Raw genomic sequence first — 22,510 nt, 5'->3', positions numbered from 1 at the left:
ATTACCTTAAAAAAAATATATATATATATATATATATATATATATATATATATATACATACATATGTGAGTGTCCTTTCTTTGTGTTTCTCTGGGTTAAAAATCTACAACTGTGTTTATATATATATATATATATATATATATATATATATATATATATATACATATATGTATATACATATATACATACACACACAGGTATATGCAGTTGTATCTCGTTCAAAAATTCGACTCTCGTGATGTTAATCGACATTATAAGCACAAATAACGACTAAAGTGATGAGAGAAATACTCAAAAGAGACATTAGAAGCTGAACATTTGAAATCATTAGAAAAGAAAAATAACGTCTAAACAAAGAAATTCGAAGAAGTTAGAGCTTAGAAAATATTACTCTGAATCGTCTTTTCGATTCGCGAAATTTCAAAACAAACAAAATACAAGTAATCGATTCGAATCATACTCAGCATGTGGGATCGGGGGAAAACATTTTAAAATATGAGCGGCACAAGGTGCACCCATTGCCGTCGATAACCAATGGAGTTCACTAACTCTCTGAGCAACGGAGCGTCAAAGCACGCAATAGATCCTTTAGGCACACTTGCTCAATTAATTTCCCTGCTCTTTAAACATAATTTACGCGCACCGCGTTTGAACGCTCAACGCAAGGACAACAGCTTTAATATGAATAAGGTGACTACCATTTCCGTGTATCAGCCGTGAAAGCTGAGTTGCGCTTTGGTAACAGCGAAATGGTCGGTAGTTAACATATAATGGCTATGTGAAAAACAATTTCAGGAACTTAGTTCCGTTTTCTAAGCATAAAATTTAGCGAGAAATAACATTTTATCCCTCTATGGACGCCAAAGGACTGCTTGACCGGCCGACATTAAGACTGGAAAGTAAGGCAACGGGAGGAGATATTTATTCATTCACCTAGCCGTTATACATACACTTCGCACGCAGTTGAACATCGAATATAAAATGAATTATTCAACAAAAATGGAAGCTAATGGGATAGTACACGTTTTTCAAATATTTTAAGAGAGATAAAACTCATTTGAAAGCCACTTTTTCTTTGAGGGAGGTAAAAAAACTTTTCACAAGGTCTATTGAGGAGGTTCTTGGTATGAGAGGCTTAGTTAGCCGCAGAGTGAAAAGGAGAGATCAAGAGAACGGTCGTCCCTAGCATCGTGGATGCGTTAACTGCCACCAACGCGATGGAAAGAAAAACTTGCGAAGGGGTCCATCTTTTTGAATTACCAAAGCTTCTTCAAATTTCCCACCACGGAACCAATTGCTGCGCGTTTTTTGGCACTGCACTGGCGGCGCACAAGACATGGTTGCAAACTGATCGCCGTTGAGGAGAGCTGGATAGAGGTAGCCATAGCGCACAGAAATAAATCAATGATCGCGTCTTTGCTGTCCAACCCATTCCACGCACTTCCCCGAGTTCGCAAGCGGTGCCGCGGATCCAACTGTTTCCGTCAAGAGTGAATCGCTTCTATGCCTTCCACCGAGATATTCAAATCGGACTCATCCGACTCACCTGGCGACGCACTCACAAACACTCGCTCTCGTGTTTATGGCTCGAATTTCGGATAAGGCAGATGAGGCACAGCGCGGGATTTACCAAACTCTCGGGGCAAAGTTTCGTGTTTTTTAATTCGGATTTCCACCGTCGAAATAAATCAATCTCCAAGTTTCTTAATAATCCTAAGGTCTTTTGATGATTTGCCGCAGGAAAATCATAACTTTCCACATCATTTACACATTATGACCGAACTGAAGATTGATTTATACACAACATATTGTAACCAAAACGAAACCAATTCCAAAGAAATAAGCAGTTCAAAGCTCTTGAAAAGCTAAAAAAAGTGATTAATACAGTCAGCTCCATTTGTGGCATTCTGCTTTCTTAAAGGTAGCTTTTGGAAAGTTCTTAACAGCCATTAACGCCGAAAAAATCATTTTATCGATCACTGAACAGTGTCATGCCTAAATGCTAAATGCAATCGATTTGCCTATGAGATGGTCCAAATTTAAATTCACAATTTTTTTGTCCCTTCAAGCAAATATTCTTAATCATTTTTTTATCATAATCAACAAAAATATGATCCAAGCATTACGTGATATAATTACCTAGTCATTTATGACAATTACATCCCAATGAAAGTTTTTTCCAGGAAATATAAAAAATAATACATTAAACAATGATGACTTGGTAAAACATGCTTGATGGCTCATTTTTGCCAAAAATGCATTATCATCATTATAAATGGTAACTCTCAGATGATTAGTTATCGGAAAAAAATCCAAATAATTTTTTTACCGTATTCAACACGACAATGAAGAGAAACACAGAGAGCACCAGTATTTTTCATTGGCGAAGACAAGCAGTAGAAAATTCAAAGGAAGAGCACTTCATCTTACTAATCCATTATTTGTTTGCGATCCATGGGGAAGTCGCGGCAACAAGGGATTTGCTCCGTAAAATTCCCAGAGAGAACCATGAAAGCTCAAAGAGCCGAGTGGTCACCTTTTAATCCTATAATTCGCAGTGACTCAGCAAAACTTCAGCATGAATGCAGAAACGTAAGCAGCGTACAGCGCCACTGGTGCAATCAATAGGGCAGTACACTCACTATGGAGGTGAAAGAAAAATTGGCCAAGTGCGAGGTAGAATGTTTTTCATGGTTGCAAGTAAATGTGGTAGGCATTACGTTATCAGTAATACCTACCACGCGCCGTCTCACGGCAAGTAAAATGTGAAAGGAAAAAATAGTAACATTATTAGTAAACAATTTAAAAAATTAGTAAACTTTAATAGATACCGATGCAACAATTTCAGAGTGTAAAAATCATTCGCCTTGACTGGGACTCGAACCCAGATCCCTTAAAGCCCCAAAATTTCAGAGTTTAAGAGGACGCCTCGGTAGCTTAAGTGGCTAAAGCACTCGACCGGATATTGAGGGATCTGGGTTCGAGTCCCAGTCAAGGCGAATGATTTTTACACTCTGAAATTGTTGCATTGAAATGCACATTAGCGGATGACTCCGTTAAAAGTTACTGTTGCGGCATCTCCCGCAGTTTCTTTGGAATTTGTCAAAAGATACCGAGTTGAATTACCGTTCCTATAGCTGTTATATTGCAGCTGCATGAATATTTATGTACCGAGAGTCACAATTATAAAATTATTTGTTTACTTAATTCGTATTTAGAGAATAACATAGTGTTGTCTTAAGTTCTGTATGATGAAGACATCACCTTGACTGTGATTCATAAATTTCGTCTAAGATCTCTGATCATGCTTTTCAGGGATCAATTTTACATTTATTTTTACGATTGCATTTTATCACGGTAATTTTTTCACATTTTAATTCGTCAGATGGTCTCACAAATTATACGATTTATTTAAGTTATATTTTTTTATACTTTCGCACTCCCACCTCCTCCATATTAACAGTATCTGACCTAAAAATCTATACAATATGATGTGATAAAAATAATAATGGGATTATTCCTCAACTATCACTATGTCAAAATATTTTATTTCTATTAATAAATAAATAAAACTAATTGCCAAGGTTTTTTTTCATTTTACTATTTTATTTCAAAGTTATAATTAAATATTTCTCTGTCACTTAAAATTTACCAGCCACAACTGACCTTACTATGAATGTGACATAATAATGGCCTATATGACAGAATATGTAGTAGTCTCGAAAATATCAACTTTATTGCATAATTATTTCGGCCATTTATCATCACGAACGATAAAATTCCTCCACCGCCTCGAATTTGGTGTTACGCCTGATTTAATGGTTTCTTTCGCCGACGACTCTGATTGTGACTATTGTGTCGGTAGAGACTATGGCTGTAGAATCATACTCCGAATCCTACTTGGATGGCCAAAGGGGTTCACTTCAAGTGATATACTTCAAGTCAAAAAAGAATCCGTCTGTCGGCCGCGAAGATAAACTATGAATCACGTAGGGAAGGAACCAAGTATAGTGGACTGGTTTCTGTCCATCCTTATCTTATACGTTTTCCAATAGCTAAATTTCCCGAATAACGCAAATTACCTCAACGAGCGGTATCGTCCCCTAGTAATTATTACCCATAAAAACTTGGCCGACACGGTGAGACGGCAAAAACTTGCATTTAAGTGCCGGACATGGAACCCCAAAAACATTATGAATCCGCCAAGCAGTCATCGGAGAAAAACGCGAAGATATAATTCATGGGGCAGATAGTTGAAATTACAATCAGTGGGTATATATAAATCATAGTATTGGTCTGACGCGACTTTCCACTCTAGCTTACGTCCTAATCTTTTTTAACCTTCATTTTTGTTCGTTATTACACTTACCATTTTATAATGCATGCATCAGTATTTTTAAATGAGCACGATGCTCTTCCGGTGTCCAAACACGCCGTGACTTTCACAGAGATAAACCAGAAATCCGAATAGCTTCATTCAACGAAAAGCCACAGAAACCGGAGACGCAGCGTTTGTACATTCGTACCTCTTCTTCCCTTGAGTTGGAAAGGGTTTGAGGAACTACAGATACTCTTAAAGTCTCAATCTCCCACTTCAAAATAAATACTATCATTTATCTATCATGTACGAGACCTTCTTCTTAAGCTCTCTGCGTTCATTTTTCGTTTGGCACCCACCTAAAGAAAGCAAACGTTCTTCAAGGCGTGGTCGCGACGTTCTCCATAGACATCTGCCTTTACCCACTCTTTGTTGAACTATTTCGATAGCCGCCATGATCCTTCCATTTGATCTTTATCATTATCCGGACCTAAAATATCTAAAATCTTCTCCCCTCCGCTGCTGCTATCGGTTACGCTTTATAACAGGGCTATTAAAAGTATTTCATTTGTTTGTCTTCATTAAGTTTCGAATTTCATTAAATTTCGAATTTATTTTTTCACATTTAAGAGATTGTTCTCCGGACCGATATCAGCTTAAATTATTTATTATTTCGGTTAATTTAGGTCCCTCACTTATATCTGGAGGTCCTCACGCTGTATTGAACGGATTAGGGGTTCCAGCGTGCACAGGCAAATGGACACAAAGGGAAATCGATGGTCGGACACACCATAGAGCATGTGGGTGTCCCTAAGAGCAGAGGTGAAACAAATTCAGGAAATAGCGGATCGATAAAATGAGGAGATGAAACACAGAAAACCTTTATGCTGGAGAAAACATTATTTGTAACTCGACAGAGAACGTACAGTTACGAATATAACAGAATAAGTAAATGGTTTGGTTAATTGTATCCATAGTAACTTTGTGGAATTGCTTCATATCAAAATGAAATACACTATGTTATCCCACAGAAGAGCTTTATTGTACGACCCGGGTTTCGTGTCGTTGATGTCGATCTTTGACGAAACCCGGGTCGTACAATAAAGCTCTTCTGTGGGATAACATAGTGTATTTCATTTTGATAAGTAAATGGTATTTTATCTCAGGGTGAGGTTCTACTGGAATAACTAGAACAAACCTTCTGAGGTAATTAACCTATGAGGCTAGACGAATTGTTTATTGTTGCAACAAAGTTTTTTGTGCGAAATTTAAAGTAGGGGATTTTAGCCATCAGAAAATTCGCTTGAATACTGAGATCATTCAAGACATCGAGAGAAGACAAATATATAATTAAGATTGAGGGATTAAGGGGAGGAGGAGGGGTTGACTCGATAGATCGCATCGGAAGCCCAATCGCATCATGCCGAGAGACCCATTCAGCCAGAGAGGCCTCAAGAGGGTGAGGGGTTAAATTACACTATTTCTTCGTAGACTTTAATGAGATGGCCGAGACGGAGCCTCAACTCAACGCCTATGCCGATTTAATTGCACGGTACCGCTATAATTAATCGACTCGGTCGAGGCGCGAAATATTATGAGGTGACCTGTATCTCTCTTCCGGCAAGTGATGGTAAAAAATTGAAAATTTAATAGAGGGCCGCCTATCGGATCAAACCTCGCCCGGTTTTGTTTTATTTCCACACGAGAAAAAATAATCTTTCGAGGGCGGGCAATCTTCCTTCTTTTGTTACAAATCTCTGTATTTCGGCATTTATCCTTATTCTTTCAGAACGCTGACCTGAGGTGAATATAAATTTTTTGAAATAATGAAGATGTCTCCCTGATTTCATGGGAAAATTTTGACCGGTAGCAATTTTGACCGGTAACTCCAAACGTTTTGAATTTCGGTTACTCAAAGCAAACGTGGTAAATACTCAATCGCACACACTGGTCGAGCGCTTAATATTCATGAATGGGGGCTATTAAATAAATTGAAGCGACTGATGCTATTTCATCAATTATTTATTCAGACCGAAGACTACTAACTGTAGCCCTTCAAATCTTCGCGCATTCCCTCTACGAGAAAACTCCCTATTCCTCACAATTATATATGTCAACTCATTATTCGTATTCAAACATTTGACTTAATCTGCCAAAATAGGTTGTCCTCTGCTATTGGAAGAGAGAAATAGTCTCCGAAATACCCGGATTATGGTTAATAAAAGTCAGACCGCACGAAATCAATTTATGGCAACGTTCGCTGCCAGACTAGACGTGAAATTATTTCTGCCTGGTAACTATGACCGAGAAAAAAATATTCAACGCTGTTGGTCTCCAGACGATAAGGTCGACGAACAGTGTTTCTACTTGGTGAACTCCTTCATAAATTGTTTTGAAACGGGAATGGATTTAAATATATAAAACATAAAATACCCGACAGCCGACATCGTCGATTGGAGGATGGGGGATGGAGGGGGTGATGTAAATTGCATAAATAGGTATTATTACGACTTTAAGCGTCTGGGCAGCCGGTCATTTCCCTCCTCTCCCGACATCCGACCGCGAACGCTCGCCGGATTCCATCGGCTACGAAGAACGCGCTATAATTTGAGAATTTTTTCATAGAAGTCAATTTCACTCACACAAACCCGCGAAAACAAACAAGTGTGTTCGCCTCTCCGTCGATGGGGTCGATTTTTTCCCGACAGGATAGCGGTCAAGATGATTAAGATCTATTAACCATCCGTCTCCGGTCGCTCTCGATGGCACGAGTAGGAAACGAGCTCGGGACGAGGGATATCAAGTTGAGGGACGGCGGGATCAACGTCCTTGATCTCTTTCCGGGGAGTTGAGACGGAAAGGTGGGCATTATAAATCCAATGACATCGGAATGGGGGCCGCGCTCAAAATTTTTGGATTTCGAAATAAATTAATTTTTTTTCATTCCCTTTCAATGGCGCTGAATAAAAAAAACAAGCTGATCAGAGCCGTAGAAAAAAATGTTTGGCAGAGAATATGAACTACGGTGTGGCCAAGGTGTATCATTCAAGTAAGCTTGAGACACTATAATTTACAGAATTGAGGCATATTCTGTGTCGACTAAAATTACCGGATCCAATAGTCATTCATTGATATGTTTTCCAAAGCGAACACCTAGTAGTCGATGGAAAATACGTGCTTATCACTAACGCCTTCAGTACTTCGATTGTAACCCATCAAGGTCAGCAAAGGAAAGGTTCAAATGCGAGAGAATAGCACAGACTTGTGCTTAACCTTACGATGCTCAAAGTAAGAATAATTTTGGGCGATTGAGTCAAGTTTCTTTGTAAGCTGTCCTAGTTCAATCTGTATCCCATGAAGTCACGCCGATTTCTGTCAATCATCCTGGATTTATAGATCCAGAGGAATCTAGATTTGAAATCGGTACACTGATTATTATTAGGCTGTAAGATCCTCAAACCATTATGGTTCCGATCCACTTCGAGTTTCTGACGCCCATATGCTTCGCCAAGAAGGATAAATACATCTTAGCTTAATTTCATCACTGGTTATCAATCCAGCCATTGGTTTACAGTTGCTCTCCTGAGTATCCTTTTTCCCTGCCAATAACGTCATTTCCTCATAAATCCTTGAAATGACATTTTCCATCACGTACCTGCTTCTTTTAGTTCCATCCTAGCTTCTCCATCTGTAACTCTTCTTCACCATGTCTCTCTCAAATTTGTTCTTCATTAAAAATATCATGCCTCAGGAAATTTCCAATCAATTTTTCTCCTAGCATCCTCCATAAGCTTCGCTATTCGTCTTCAAAGTACTTCTTCGTTTGTTACTCTGTCCATCCATTTTAGCATTTTTCAATATACTTCTGTAGAACACTACCCGTCCATCACCTCCAATCTTTTCTCTGCTGCTCCCATCGACCAATTCTCACACCCATAACAAATTAGATACCACTTAATACTCTTAGCGAATCGTTTGATTTAAATTAAGACGTTAAAAATAATATTAATATCAATTGAAATATTCTTGCTTTAAAAATTAAATTAAAAACTACGGTATCTGGATATAATCCCATGAAAAGGTGGATTTATGGGCTTGTAATACATACTCTGAACCACCGATCCTCTCGCTACTAATTATGCGGCTCAATATCAATGCAAAAGTATAATTCTTGTTTCATAAGACGAGGATGGAAGCCACTAGATATGCGTACGTATATAGTATACCAACTGGACGCGCTTACAGATTGCAAGTGTCGGAACATGGAAAATCACTATGGTCTGCATATTTCCTTACTTCTGATGCTACGCCAAAGAAAATTGGCGCCTCATTTTGCTCATAAATTTAAGTAAAAATATTGGCTGACGGATTTCTAGTTGCTGGAAATACAGTCTACAATTCATAGCTGCAAGACTACGTAAACAACATTATCTACTAGTGCGGCGTCTATAGGCTCGTGGCAACTAGGATAGAAATTGGAAAATTCGAAATTCACCAGTAAAAATAGCCTAGGAAATCTTGCTGTCATAATTGCCATTTAAAATTAATTAAAGACTAAAACAGCTTTCAATGGAGTTTTCATGAGAATATAGAATAGGGCACAGTATATATTTATACAGTATTAATGTATTCTCACATTTCGACGCTTATACCGATACCTCATCGGAATTAAGAATAACGAGGCAGGTATGAATGAGAATGGATCCTTCCAACGTCAAGGCCGAATGGGCCTACATTTCACTCGGAGGAATATCAATTAGTAGGTCGAAGTAAACTTCATTGGCATTCGTTCCCCTTGCAGCATTTTAATTCTTGTGAGACAAAAGGCGTTAGTTTTCAAATTTAGACAAAAGTGTTGGGATAGTGATAGTTTTGACCCCCGGGTTGTTAACCTGGGGAAGCATTTTCAAACGCTATTCCGCTGGCACTGATGGATTTCATGCATCAGCAATTGTCGAAAGAATAAAGTGAGCCATATTTTGCATGGACTATTCAAATTTTTCATGCATCAATTATATAAAGGCTAAAAATTAGCATGAGGTGTTTCGTGAAAAACCAGCTTTCTGAATATTTTAATCCAAACAGAAATATATACAGCAGTAGTGCAATTTTAAAAAAGAGACTGTCCAAAAAGTTTGATTCGGAATTTGAGATAAGGAAGACAGGTATTTAAAATCGCATTCACAAAGGAGTCAGATCACGAAATGTTTCATTAAATCATGGAGATATTTAAATACATATTCATCCGCCCTGATCGGTTCTTTATGTTCTTGAGATAAATGAGTTGACGAAGTCTTAAAAGAGGGAATTTCGTGGCAATCTTTTTGAATGAATACCGCGATTGCTCACAGTTGATCAAAAGTGAACTTAAGTGACATGTTCCAAGGCCAGTTTTCTGGTTTAATCCAAATGGGTTTCCACCAGGGATTCTAACCAAAGAAGTCTGACAAGTTCCTTAGGATTTATTACTATTACAGCTTTGCAAAGTACTGCAGGTACATACTGTGCATATTTATCATATCATTTGAAAAGTAAAACTGCAAAAATAACGCTCATAAATGGCCCACAATGGAGTCATCCATCAGGACAACGCACCAGTAGTAGTTAGAAAAAGTTTACATAAGTAAAGACCATGATGAGATGAATTTTTACGAAAAATGAACTGTGAACACACAAAATATATATTTTGGAAAAATATCGTGTGAATTTTATAGGAATACTTATGATTTTTTTTTACCGATTTATATTTATTATGAAAAAATGGTGCGCTTTTTTACAGGATTGTCATTTTCTAGAATTAGATTCGTCTTTACCGATTGACAAGGAGTGTTCAGATAATTTTAAAACAGGAAGGTCGAGGAGTAGAACTCCATTTCTGTGGTCCAGTTATGCTTTGCGATTCCTTGATTTATCCTGAATTCCACCGACGGTGCGCTATGAGTCCAACCGTCACAATTTCCAAATTGAACATTATTAAGCGTGCAAACTTATCTCCTCGACTTTTTCATTTCCTTTCCGCGGATATGATAAAATGCCTCATTCCTTCCATTTCATGTGAATTCCACATGCCGTATGGGTTCAGTGCGAGACGGGCTCTGTTCCAGCGAATAGCCAACCTTCAGTTTGATTACTGTGGTTTTTTTCTATCCGAGTTGAAGGACTGGACATAATCACGAAACCTCCTACCTTCCTTTAAATGATAACGCCAGCGCTGTGAAAAAAAGGGATTAAAAAAAACGAACATCCGATATTTATAATGTCTGCTGAAGAAATTGTGGTTCCTGCGTACCATTCCATTTATACCTCGAGACAACGTTTTTGATTGCAGGTCGATTTAATCAGTTTTCAAGGACCCACGAACTCAAAAAATTTCGAAAAAAAATAAACTAAAAAACTTCATACAGAACTAAACATTTCTTTATATCGTAAACATAGCAAGAAATAATGAGCTCTACGGCCTCTCAATAAAGAAGAAAGGGGAAGAAAACTCCAATGGCCGTAAGGATTAGTTGCCAATCTCTCGTCAGACCAAATGTTGTGTTGGTGTGACGGGAATCACGTCAGGGACCAACCACAACCTCTCGACCAGAATACCCTCTGTGGTGGTTTACGGGAGATTAATCCGCGTCAGGGACCAACACACAGCCACACGCACACTATCCTGCCTGAAATCCTTCACAAGGCTGTGAGACCCTGTTAAAGAATTTCAGATGGAGATGGAATCCTTCACGAGGCTGTAGAGTAGACCCCGTTAAAGGTTCCAGGATATTCTCAAGCACACACTCTGTGGCGGTTTACGGGAGATTAATCCGCGTCAGGGACCAACACACAGCCACACGCACACTATCCTGTCTGAAATCCTTCACGAGGCTGTGAGACCCTGTTAAAGAATTTCAGATGGAGATGGAATCCTTCACGAGGCTGTAGAGTAGACCCCGTTAAAGATTCCAGGATATTCTCAAGCACACACTCTGTGGATGGCACAGACCAAACACACACACAAGCACTCGAGAAACGCACACACACTCAAAAGGGCCCAACTTCTGGGAGAATCTGGACACAGGTAAAAGGCAACTAGGAAGTGCGTCGAACACGCGTGTTTCGGCCACAAAGTGGCCCTCTTCAGCGAACCGAAGGGAAAACACCTCCAACACAAGGTTGAAAGTAAACAACCGTAGACAAACGTCATATTTATATAGAGACTGTGGGAGTTGGGGGGGACCAATCGAAATAGGTGGAAGATGGAAAGGGGAGGGGTACTTTAAACGTATTGGTGAAGAGGAAGGAGGGGGGGGGGGGGGAGGAGGAAAAACAGATACCAAGGGACTGAGTGGAACGGGACGGAGTAATTATTGAAGGAGAAGGGGGGGGGAAGAGGGGGGGGGGGTTGGGTAAAAGTGAAAGGTATCCGAGTAACGGATTATGAAGGGGAATTGGGGGGGGGGGGGTTTAAACATATTTCCGTTGTACCATAGTCCAACGGAAATATGTTTCAAAACTAGAGAAGTCATTTCAAAAGGGAATAAAGTGGGGAGAATGGAATCGGCCCTTTATCGTTGTTGACAACCACATTTCTAAATTTGTGTATGAAAATGCTTTCGTATGCGTCTAAAAGGTGGTTGGGGGTCTGTTTGATTTGACGTGTCGGGTTAATTTTTCTCGAAATAATGGTTGTAGGCTTTTGGGAGGAAAGTTCGGCTGTTGTTGGGCGAATGTTGGGCTCCGTTTTTAGTCCAGGTGGTGCCTTTCGATGTAAGTAGCTAAACCCTGTGATGGTTTGGGGGCGTACCAAATCTTTCTCGGTAACTGAATGCGCCACAGGGAAAGGAAACACAGGGAAATAACCTCAACCACCCAGTCTTCCAACGCAAGCTTGAATCACAGAATTTAAATCAAATTGTTACCTCTTTAAAAAGGAAAAATTGTTTCTATATGAAAGCAGACAAAGGTAACCTCTGTGTCATTTTGAATAAATTAGACTACTTCGATAAAGTGAGCAACCTAATATCATCTGGGCCATATATTGAAGTGAAAAAGAATCCCCTTAATAAACTTATAACTCAAGTTAAAAACGTGCTAAACGACTGCCCATCCCTCATTGATAAAAAAACTAAATTCAGACTTTCAGTGTCAAATCCAATTTTACCTAGATTATACTGCTTACCTAAAGTCCACAAAGTTGGTCTCCCCATGAGACCCATTGTTTCAGGAATAGATTCTCCCACATATCTTATATCCAAGTGGCTGGTTTGTGAGTTTAATAAATTGGTTTTCCCGAGCCCCCATTCTCTTAAAAATTCCTTAGATTTCGTATCCAAAACCAAAAGTCATAATTTCAGTCAAGGAGAAGTCATGGTATCGTTTGATGTTTCAAACCTTTTTCCAAGCGTACCAGTAGAAATTGCAATCAACGCACTAAAAGTTTGGTTAACATCATTACATCTAGATCCCAATTTAATTGATGAATACATCAGACTAACTAACCTAGTCATGAATCAAAATTTCTTTCAATTCCAAGGAAAGTTTTATAAACAAGAATTTGGAACGGCGATGGGAAACCCTCTATCCCCATTCATAGCTAATGTATTTATGACTCACTTTGAGAAGGAGTTCAAAAAGAAATTCAGTTATTTCCCTTCTCTTTTTGTTAGATATGTGGACGATATCTTTGCTATTTTTGACACAACTACATATAACATAGATCAGTTTATTAACGACTTAAACAGTTTATTCCCCTCGGTTAAATTCACATACGAATTAGAAAAGAATAACCAACTTCCATTCCTTGATCTACTATTAACAAGAAATACTAAAATATCATACGACGTGTATCGCAAACCAACACACACCAACAATTACATACATCATGATTCCTTCACACACAACAGTCACAAACTGGGCACCTTCCATGCCCTTGTACACAGACTAGTAAATATTCCATTAAATAGAAACAACTATTACAAAGAATTAAAAAACATCAAACTTATAGCTTTTAAAAATGGCTTCAAAGAGTCAATAATTGACAATCTAGTGAAAAAGCACAAACATAAAAAACTAGTTCGAAACACGACCACCCTCACACAACATAAAACCCCGCGGTATATCAAACTGCCGTTCCACCCACATTTAACAAAAGGGCTAGGAAAGATTTTTAAAACCGTTGACACTAATATATCATTTAGCAGCACCAACAAACTAAAACATCTATTAGGCAACACTAAGGACAAAATCGACGCCTCAAACAAGTCCGGCATTTACAAAATAAACTGCTCCTCCTGCGATTCAACTTACATCGGCCAGACGCGGAGGAATATTAAAACTAGATTCAAAGAACATATGGCCCATTACAGATACAACAGATCAGATAAATCGAGCATTGCCCTACACTTACTCAAGGAAGACCATAAAACATCAGAAAAGGAATTGAAGGTGATCAAACAGACCCCCAACCACCTTTTAGACGCATACGAAAGCATTTTCATACACAAATTTAGAAATGTGGTTGTCAACAACGATAAAGGGCCGATTCCATTCTCCCCACTTTATTCCCTTTTGAAATGACTTCTCTAGTTTTGAAACATATTTCCGTTGGACTATGGTACAACGGAAATATGTTTAAACCCCCCCCCCCAATTCCCCTTCATAATCCGTTACTCGGATACCTTTCACTTTTACCCAACCCTCCCCCCTCTTCCCCCCCCCTTCTCCTTCAATAATTACTCCGTCCCGTTCCACTCAGTCCCTTGGTATCTGTTTTTCCTCCTCCCCCCCCCTCCTTCCTCTTCACCAATACGTTTAAAGTACCCCTCCCCTTTCCATCTTCCACCTATTTCGATTGGTCCCCCCAACTCCCACAGTCTCTATATAAATATGACGTTTGTCTACGGTTGTTTACTTTCAACCTTGTGTTGGAGGTGTTTTCCCTTCGGTTCGCTGAAGAGGGCCACTTTGTGGCCGAAACACGCGTGTTCGACGCACTTCCTAGTTGCCTTTTACCTGTGTCCAGATTCTCCCAGAAGTTGGGCCCTTTTGAGTGTGTGTGCGTTTCTCGAGTGCTTGTGTGTGTGTTTGGTCTGTGCCATCCACAGAGTGTGTGCTTGAGAATATCCTGGAATCTTTAACGGGGTCTACTCTACAGCCTCGTGAAGGATTCCATCTCCATCTGAAATTCTTTAACAGGGTCTCACAGCCTCGTGAAGGATTTCAGACAGGATAGTGTGCGTGTGGCTGTGTGTTGGTCCCTGACGCGGATTAATCTCCCGTAAACCGCCACAGAGTGTGTGCTTGAGAATATCCTGGAACCTTTAACGGGGTCTACTCTACAGCCTCGTGAAGGATTCCATCTCCATCTGAAATTCTTTAACAGGGTCTCACAGCCTTGTGAAGGATTTCAGGCAGGATAGTGTGCGTGTGGCTGTGTGTTGGTCCCTGACGCGGATTAATCTCCCGTAAACCACCACAGAGGGTATTCTGGTCGAGAGGTTGTGGTTGGTCCCTGACGTGATTCCCGTCACACCAACACAACATTTGGTCTGACGAGAGATTGGCAACTAATCCTTACGGCCATTGGAGTTTTCTTCCCCTTTCTTCATCGTAAACATAAATCAAGAGAATTGTTGGCAATGAAATGTGCTTGAACAAGTATAATGAAGGAATAACTATTCATAATTTAAAGAAAATACATTCAATTATTTATTGCTATAAAATAACAACGGTTTTTCTGGCTCTGCTTTTTTCATGCCTGACAGACCGAATTTGAAAAGGAACAATATTATGTGCAAGTTATTTATCATAAACCAGAGTGCCGTGTTGAAAAAAGAAAAATGAAAGAAAAAGAAAGGAATTTGGGGCCTTCAATCGACTCTAAGAACGATAACGCTTAGCTTATTGTTTTATTTATCGGGATTTGACTTCAGGTAATCTTTGAAACTATAAGTTCTAGGCCGAAGAGCTATTCCAGAAAGAGGAGAGACCTTGTCTAGCTCACCGCTAATCGAGATGCTAGGGCTTAGCCAAGTGGATGAATCATTCGGCCATGGTTCCTGGGTTCAAATCTGGGTGACGGGTCTGGAAATCCTCAACCTCACTGGATTGTGTGATTTTTCTGATTACCACAATTTTCTGGGAAACCGCAGGTGGTTCACGGAAAGGAACTGGAGAGACTACTCTGATCACGTTAATTTCACATATCAGGTCACATCACACTGCAAGGAAAATTCTTAATCTGTTCAACCAACCTTCGGGTGGAGGATTAGTTTTTCAGTGCTAAGGCATGGCCAGTTTTAAAATACCTCAAACCGGAGGATTTTAGAGACGATTTTGGTGGGGAATATTATAATGCTGACCCTAAATATTTGACAAAAAAATCAGAAGCCGTATATCTTTAATAACCACAAAAATAACGAATTAATACTTACTGATTTTCACCTTGGAATCATCAAGATTCGCTCAGGAGCGCAATACATTCGATAGGCATCCAAGTTGTGATCGAAACATCATCGAAAAATCTTCCACGGTCGAACAGGGACATCTGGCGAAGGAATCAAACACAACACCATTTAGGACCGTAGCACACAGTGAAATTTACACATCATGAAAGGAGGGAGATAGTTCCTCCGTTAGGTGGATACGGGAATGAATGAGTCTATTAGAATCTAAGTTTGCGCACTTAAGAGTAATTTGTTCAATTTGGGATTGCCGCCTGGACTCATTACGTACTGTCATTGGCATTCAGGAAAACTACGAGAAAAATCGTAAAAGAATCGCGACACATAACAGGGCCATGGAAAGGGAATCTTGCCTTCCGATTTTAATTATCTCCTTAACATTCTCAGGTACTAAAGATTCCGTGGTTCATACGTACCCAATTCAAGGAAAATGGCACACCTGACAGGATAAAGATAGCTCGATAATTGCAGAAAAAAAACTATAAAAATTCTTAGGAAATCACCGCAAAGTTTTCCAGTCACACTTAGAACCCGATGTTTGTATTTTAATCTCGTTCCGATGAAGGTTCATACTGAAATACATCTCCCCTCGGATTACAACTCAACATCCGAGAGAAAAATCCCAGGCACGTGCCCACACGTAACAAATCGCCGTCCATTTCAGTCCACGAACAAATATTCTAGTCGCGAAAGGGGGATGGAGTTGAAAGGGGAGATGAAAAGCTTCCGCGAGAATCTTTCCCGGTGAGCGCGATCGATCTGAAAGAATTCCCACCGAGAGGTCGCGGGAGATCGCAGCTGAGCGTTGAAGTCACGCGTAACACGGTCGCGCAGCGCGACGGCCGACCTGACGCAGACACGCGGAGAATAAAATAATAAATAAATAAACAAATAGAAGCTGATACGAGACCACATGTGAGAATGCGATGCCCATCTTCGCCTTCTCTGTTTCGTTTCTTCAAGGCGTGGAGTTGGGAGCCACGGGGACTCTTCAGTTCTGCGCAGCAAACGTGCACCCGAGGTGGAGCGAGGTAAGTAACGAACTCAGGGCGATCGCATTGTGATTCATCGACTTTTGAGATATCACCTCACGACATCGGTGCAATGTCAATCCCTCCTCGACATTTGGATGTCGAGAATATGAAAGATCCGGTCCGTATCGGTGTCGACAATTTCGAGGTCGAAATCATTGTCATTATCCATATGCGTCAAAATCTACTGTCAGGCCGGCATGGAATGTAGCATCGACGTTTAGTACCGCATACTGTTCATTCTGACTGTCTGCCATCTTGGCCATGAAATCGGTCTGTTAACCCATCGCAGAGCATCGAGCAACTTTGACTATTGGACGGAACTCATTCCGAAATAATTTCAAAGGGAAAAATCGGGTAAGAGAAGTACTCACAGACCATACTTTTGTTAGATTTTCTTCACCTTTACCATGCTGGGCAGATGTCACTAACGACAGAGGTGGAACCGCTCGATTCTTAGGTCTAAATCATAATATCATCCTAAAATATCAATGTCGACATTAATATCACCTTAGACATCAATATCAAGTCAACATCAAAAAAAAAGTCGACATCAATATCGATGTCGAAATCACTGTCGCTCTCTATATGTCGATGATATTTTAAGTCAGGGTGGGCATTTTGCGCAGCCCTCGGGCGAGTGCGAGTAAGGAGGGTAAAGTTAAGAATGGACGCAGTCGCCATCGAATGGAACCGAAGTTAATCCTGACAAATCGACGTCCAAGGGAGCACAAAAACCACGAGAGAGTCAATGTCGGGTTTGTTTCCCGGTGGTTTACGAATTTATTTAGGGCCGTGCCTCATAATGATCCTTTTATCTGATTCATGTTCCGAAAACTCGATTGGGAAATTTGAGGAGAGGGGCCCGGGGCACAGCTAACAGGTTCCATCGCATACGTGAGCATGCCATCGATATACCTACCCTTTCCCATGTTGTTGATGAAGTTTTAAAGTTAGCTCCGGTCTAGTAGCAAAACGCTTGTTTTGCTTAGGTAGCTGATATGAGATGAACGGAGATTTCGATGAAAGACTCCGATGGCCATTTCAATTCACCATTAAAAAAATCATAAATTCAAAGCCTAGAGGGATATCGGCAAAAATAATAGGGCGATGCCAAAATTGAAGAAAATCTAAGGGTCCGCATTTATTGAGAACCCGAATGAAAGTTGATCGAACCAACTGCTTAATGTACAAAATAGGCCATTACCTAAATTGTGACGAGGAAGTAATTTAACAAATATATTTCACGAAAATCGAAGCAGAACATCCTAAGATAATAAGTGGCCTCAATTTTCGGTCATTTGTATTCACTCGAGTTAATTTTGATTCCAGTTTTAGAGCCTAATTATTTATGATAACGGTAAGACTGTAGGGGAATAAACAACTTTTCAAAAATTCGTTCGCTAATAACGAAAATTTCCGTAATTCTAATTCTGGGTAGTGAAAAGAGCTTACGATTTCGTTTCAATCACTCCGTTTCACAAATAATGAACGCGCTTCCTCACACGACTTATGTTTACATTTTGCGTTTATCTTAGAAGCGCGGAGGGTAAAATGCCCATTAGCTTAGAATTGAGTTTAAACCCTCGGTAAAGTTTCAATTTTTTTTTAAAGCTGCATCATTCAATTTTGACCATTTTAAACTGTAAATTAAAGAAAAAGATAATACAATTTTATGTCGTCTTTCTCCTTATTAAATATGTATAACGTCGCATTAAATATGTATCATATTTTATGAGGAATGTTTATGCTTTTCTTCTTCCAACTTCATATTTATATTCCAAAGAAACTGCGGGAGATGCCGCAACAGTAACCTTTAACGGAGTCATCCGCTAATGTGCATTTCAATGCAACAATTTCAGAGCGTAAAAATCATTCGCCTTGACTGGGACTCGAACCCAGATCCCTCAATATCCGGTCGAGTGCTTTAGCCACTTAAGCTACCGAGGCGTCCTCTTAAACTCTGAAATTTTGGGGCTTTTAAAGGAACTAGATGTTATGACGAAATACAGTACATACAATGTCACATGCATTCGTAGTCGTGCGCGAGGCGCCACTGTCCACGAGGTTAAAGCCAACTTTAAACACTTATGGTGTTTTCCCTTTGACAAATTCCAAAGAAACTGCGGGAGATGCCGCAACAGTAACCTTTAACGGAGTCATCCGTTTAACCTCGTGGACAGTGGCGCCTCGCGCACGACTACGAATGCATGTGACATTGTATGTACTGTATTTCGTCATAACATCTAGTTCCTTTAAAAGCCCCAAAATTTCAGAGTTTAAGAGGACGCCTCGGTAGCTTAAGTGGCTAAAGCACTCGACCGGATATTGAGGGATCTGGGTTCGAGTCCCAGTCAAGGCGAATGATTTTTACGCTCCTTCATATTTATATGTTAATTTCAACGAAATGAATGTGGATTACAGTCCAAGTTTTGTCTCATTGCATATTTTAATCCATTATATAAATTTTCCGAGAGATTTTATTCGCCCTCGTCATGTTTTCTTCTATAACAGCGGAAAATATCAATAGGAGGAAAAAGATCCTATGGCACACTTTTCAAACAATTGGCTGGACGATGATGTTTTTTACGAACAGCATATAATTAATTGCCATTTTGTTAAATTTGTAATCGATTCTCGAGTGAAAGGAGAGAATTGACAGAACACTGCAAAATTTGTACCTAGGGATGCCACTGAAATTTTATCCACGATGATGAAAGCCATTCGAAGCTCCATATAACCAGTGTTTCGACGACCCGACAGAGGCAATTCAGTAAATGTAACTTTCAGCAAATTTTTGTGATCCAACGGCTAAAATTACAGCGCACAATCAAACCTGAGTAACTAATCTTAGAAGATATTAAACAGTCTTGACTAAAGCAGGGTTCGAACCCGAGAGCTTGCCGTTTCTGAACTAGTGATTAGTCGGTTTGAATACCTTAGGTGATTAGCACAGTGTGCATATGCATGAAAAGAGCCAGTTGGGGGCCGGGTGGAGATGAGATGGTTGTTTTACACTTTGCTGTATGACCATAAAATTAAAGAGAGAACATACGAGTACTCGTACTTTTCAACAGAATTTATTTGGTTTCGTACAATGCGTTTCATTGTGATACGGCATCATCAGGTAAGCATCACCATGGTTACCTGATGATGTCGTATCACATGTGGAAAACCACGTTCTCCCTTTCATTTGATGGATGTAGAAATGAATATTCCCGAAAAAGTCTTAACCATAGAAACTACTCGTATAAAAGGAATTGGAGATCACAGGGCAGTAAATGCTAAGCTTTCGCTACATGGGGTACGAAAGAAGACACCTTTAAAGAAAATTTACTTGTTTAAAGAAGGGGACTACAATGGTCTAAAATTGCGCGCTACAAATCAATTTGCAAGTTTTAAGAAAGATAGTAATCACCGAAATACTGAGGATAGGTGGAATCACTTCCTTGAGATCACGCGCTCAGCATTTAACAAGTTCATTCCCAGTAAAATCATAGGAGATAGGACGGAACCTAGATGGTACAACGCGGATGTTAGAAAGGCATTGCGACGACAAAGGCTATGTCATGCCAAGATGAAAAATATTCGGGGTGATACCTCTTGCGACAAAAAGAATGAGATCACTTATGATTATAAGATATCCAGAGAAAATACCAAGAATGAATTTCGGAAAGTGTGAAGTGAATTCTAAGGGAAAAGTTAACGGAAAATTTGAAAGAGAATCCAAAAGCATTTTGGTCATACGTCAGAGAAGTTCAGGGAGATTAGTCAACTGTCAATTCACTCAAAAATGATCAAGACGAAAGAGTAACCAGCAATTTGGAAAAGGTTAACTTATTAAATTCCGTCTTTCAAAGAGTCCTCACTTTATCTCACAGTATTATGTACCTCCGATAGCTTACCAAATCGTGCCGGTCAACCGATGCTCAAAATTGAAATCTCATATAATGGAATATAACGTTTGCGAAAAATATTAAGCCTAATAAATCTTCCGGGCCCGATGAAATACCCGCTCGTATATTTAAGGATCTAGCTTCGGAAAAGTATCTAGTAATAATATTTAAGAAATCACTGGAGGATCACAAGGTTCCCAGAAATTGGAAAACGGCTAACTTAACACCAATAAAACGGAGACATGGAGGAACCTAGAAATTACAGAACTATTTAGTGCAAGGTTATGGAACATGTAGTTGCTAGTTCGATCGAGAGACACCTCCATAATTAGGAGTTATGAATGAAAAATCAGCGCGGTTTCCGAAAAGGTACGTCCTGCAAGACCCAACTTGCGCTTTTTGTTCATGATATTCTTATTTCGGGAGAGAGCAATGTTCAAATGGACGAGGTTTTTCTAGATTTTAAGAAAGCCTTCGATAAAGTACCCCATAGTTAACTACTTGCAAAGCTAGAAGCATATGGCATGCATAAAAATATCCGGGGTTGGATTAAAGACTTTTTGAATGGTCGGGTTCAAAGAGTAGTGACAGATGGAGTTAGTTAAAATGCAGTAGAATTTACTTCAGGTATTCCCCAGGGAAGTGTTATCGGGCCTCTTTTTTCCTACTTTACGTTAACGACATTGACTCCGTAGTCTCTCGTAAGATACGTTTATTTGCCGATAATTTAGTGGTTTACCGAGATCCTAAGGACACAGCAGTATAATAAGATGGCCTTAATGCTTGCTATATAACGCTGGTGCGACCCTTGGTAATCGGAATTAAACTTAAAAAAGTGCGCAGTCACACACTTTTGGAAAAAGACTAATTTCGATCAGAACGGCTACTTCATTAGGAACACCAAAATGCAATGTGTAGACTCTATTAAATACCTAGGCGTTACCTTCACCCACGATATCTACTGGGTGAAAAACATATGGGGCATATGTGGGCAAGCTAACAAACAATTAGGATTTATTAGAAGAGTGCTAGGTAAATGTGATGAAAAGGTGAAAGAGAAATATTATCTGTCGTTGTTTATACCATATTTCGAATATGCTGCAAATATATTGGATCCTCACGAAGTTGGATTAATTGCCGAATTGGATCGCGTGCAGCGTAGAGAAGCTAGATTGGTAAAACGTTGTCATGATAGTGTATCCAAAATATTAGAAGAGCTAGGCTGGGAATCAGTCACGGACGAAGGTTAAATTACAGAGTGAAGCTCTTGCATAAATTGGAGGGAGGTCTCTTTAGCAGTGATGTTGAAAATGTATTATTACCCCCATCGTACCTCGGTAGGATATATCATGTTAATAAAATTAGAGAGATTAAGTGTAGAAGAGAGAGATTGAAGATGTCATTTTTTCCACGAACGATAGGGGATCACAATAACTTTGTTCGACCGCGGTACGGTCATGTCCAGGTAACATTATTCTGGTGTGTATTCACCCCCTGCCACACACCCTAGCGGTGGCTTTAAGGGTAGAAATAAATAAAAAATAAATAAATATACAAAACTTCCACGAAGTGAAGCATGGACCTGTAAGTTTTCACTTTGCTGCAGGCATGGACAACCAAGTATATTAGTGGATATTTAAAAATTTTACAAAGGTCAGGTTTGAATAACTTATTTAGTGATAGGATCAATTTCATTCATTTGATAAAGCCGCGATTGACATTTGGATATCTTCTACCCATCCATCGACACTGTCAGATCTTTACACTAAATATTGCAGTTATTCCTTGTGCGAGGGTTAACATTAAGGACAAGGTCTA

Source organism: Hetaerina americana, unplaced genomic scaffold (assembly GCF_022747635.1).
Source record: "Hetaerina americana unplaced genomic scaffold, ioHetAmer1.1.p SCAF_5, whole genome shotgun sequence".
NCBI classification, from domain to species: Eukaryota; Metazoa; Arthropoda; class Insecta; order Odonata; family Calopterygidae; genus Hetaerina; species Hetaerina americana.
This window is presented reverse-complemented; position numbering follows the sequence as displayed.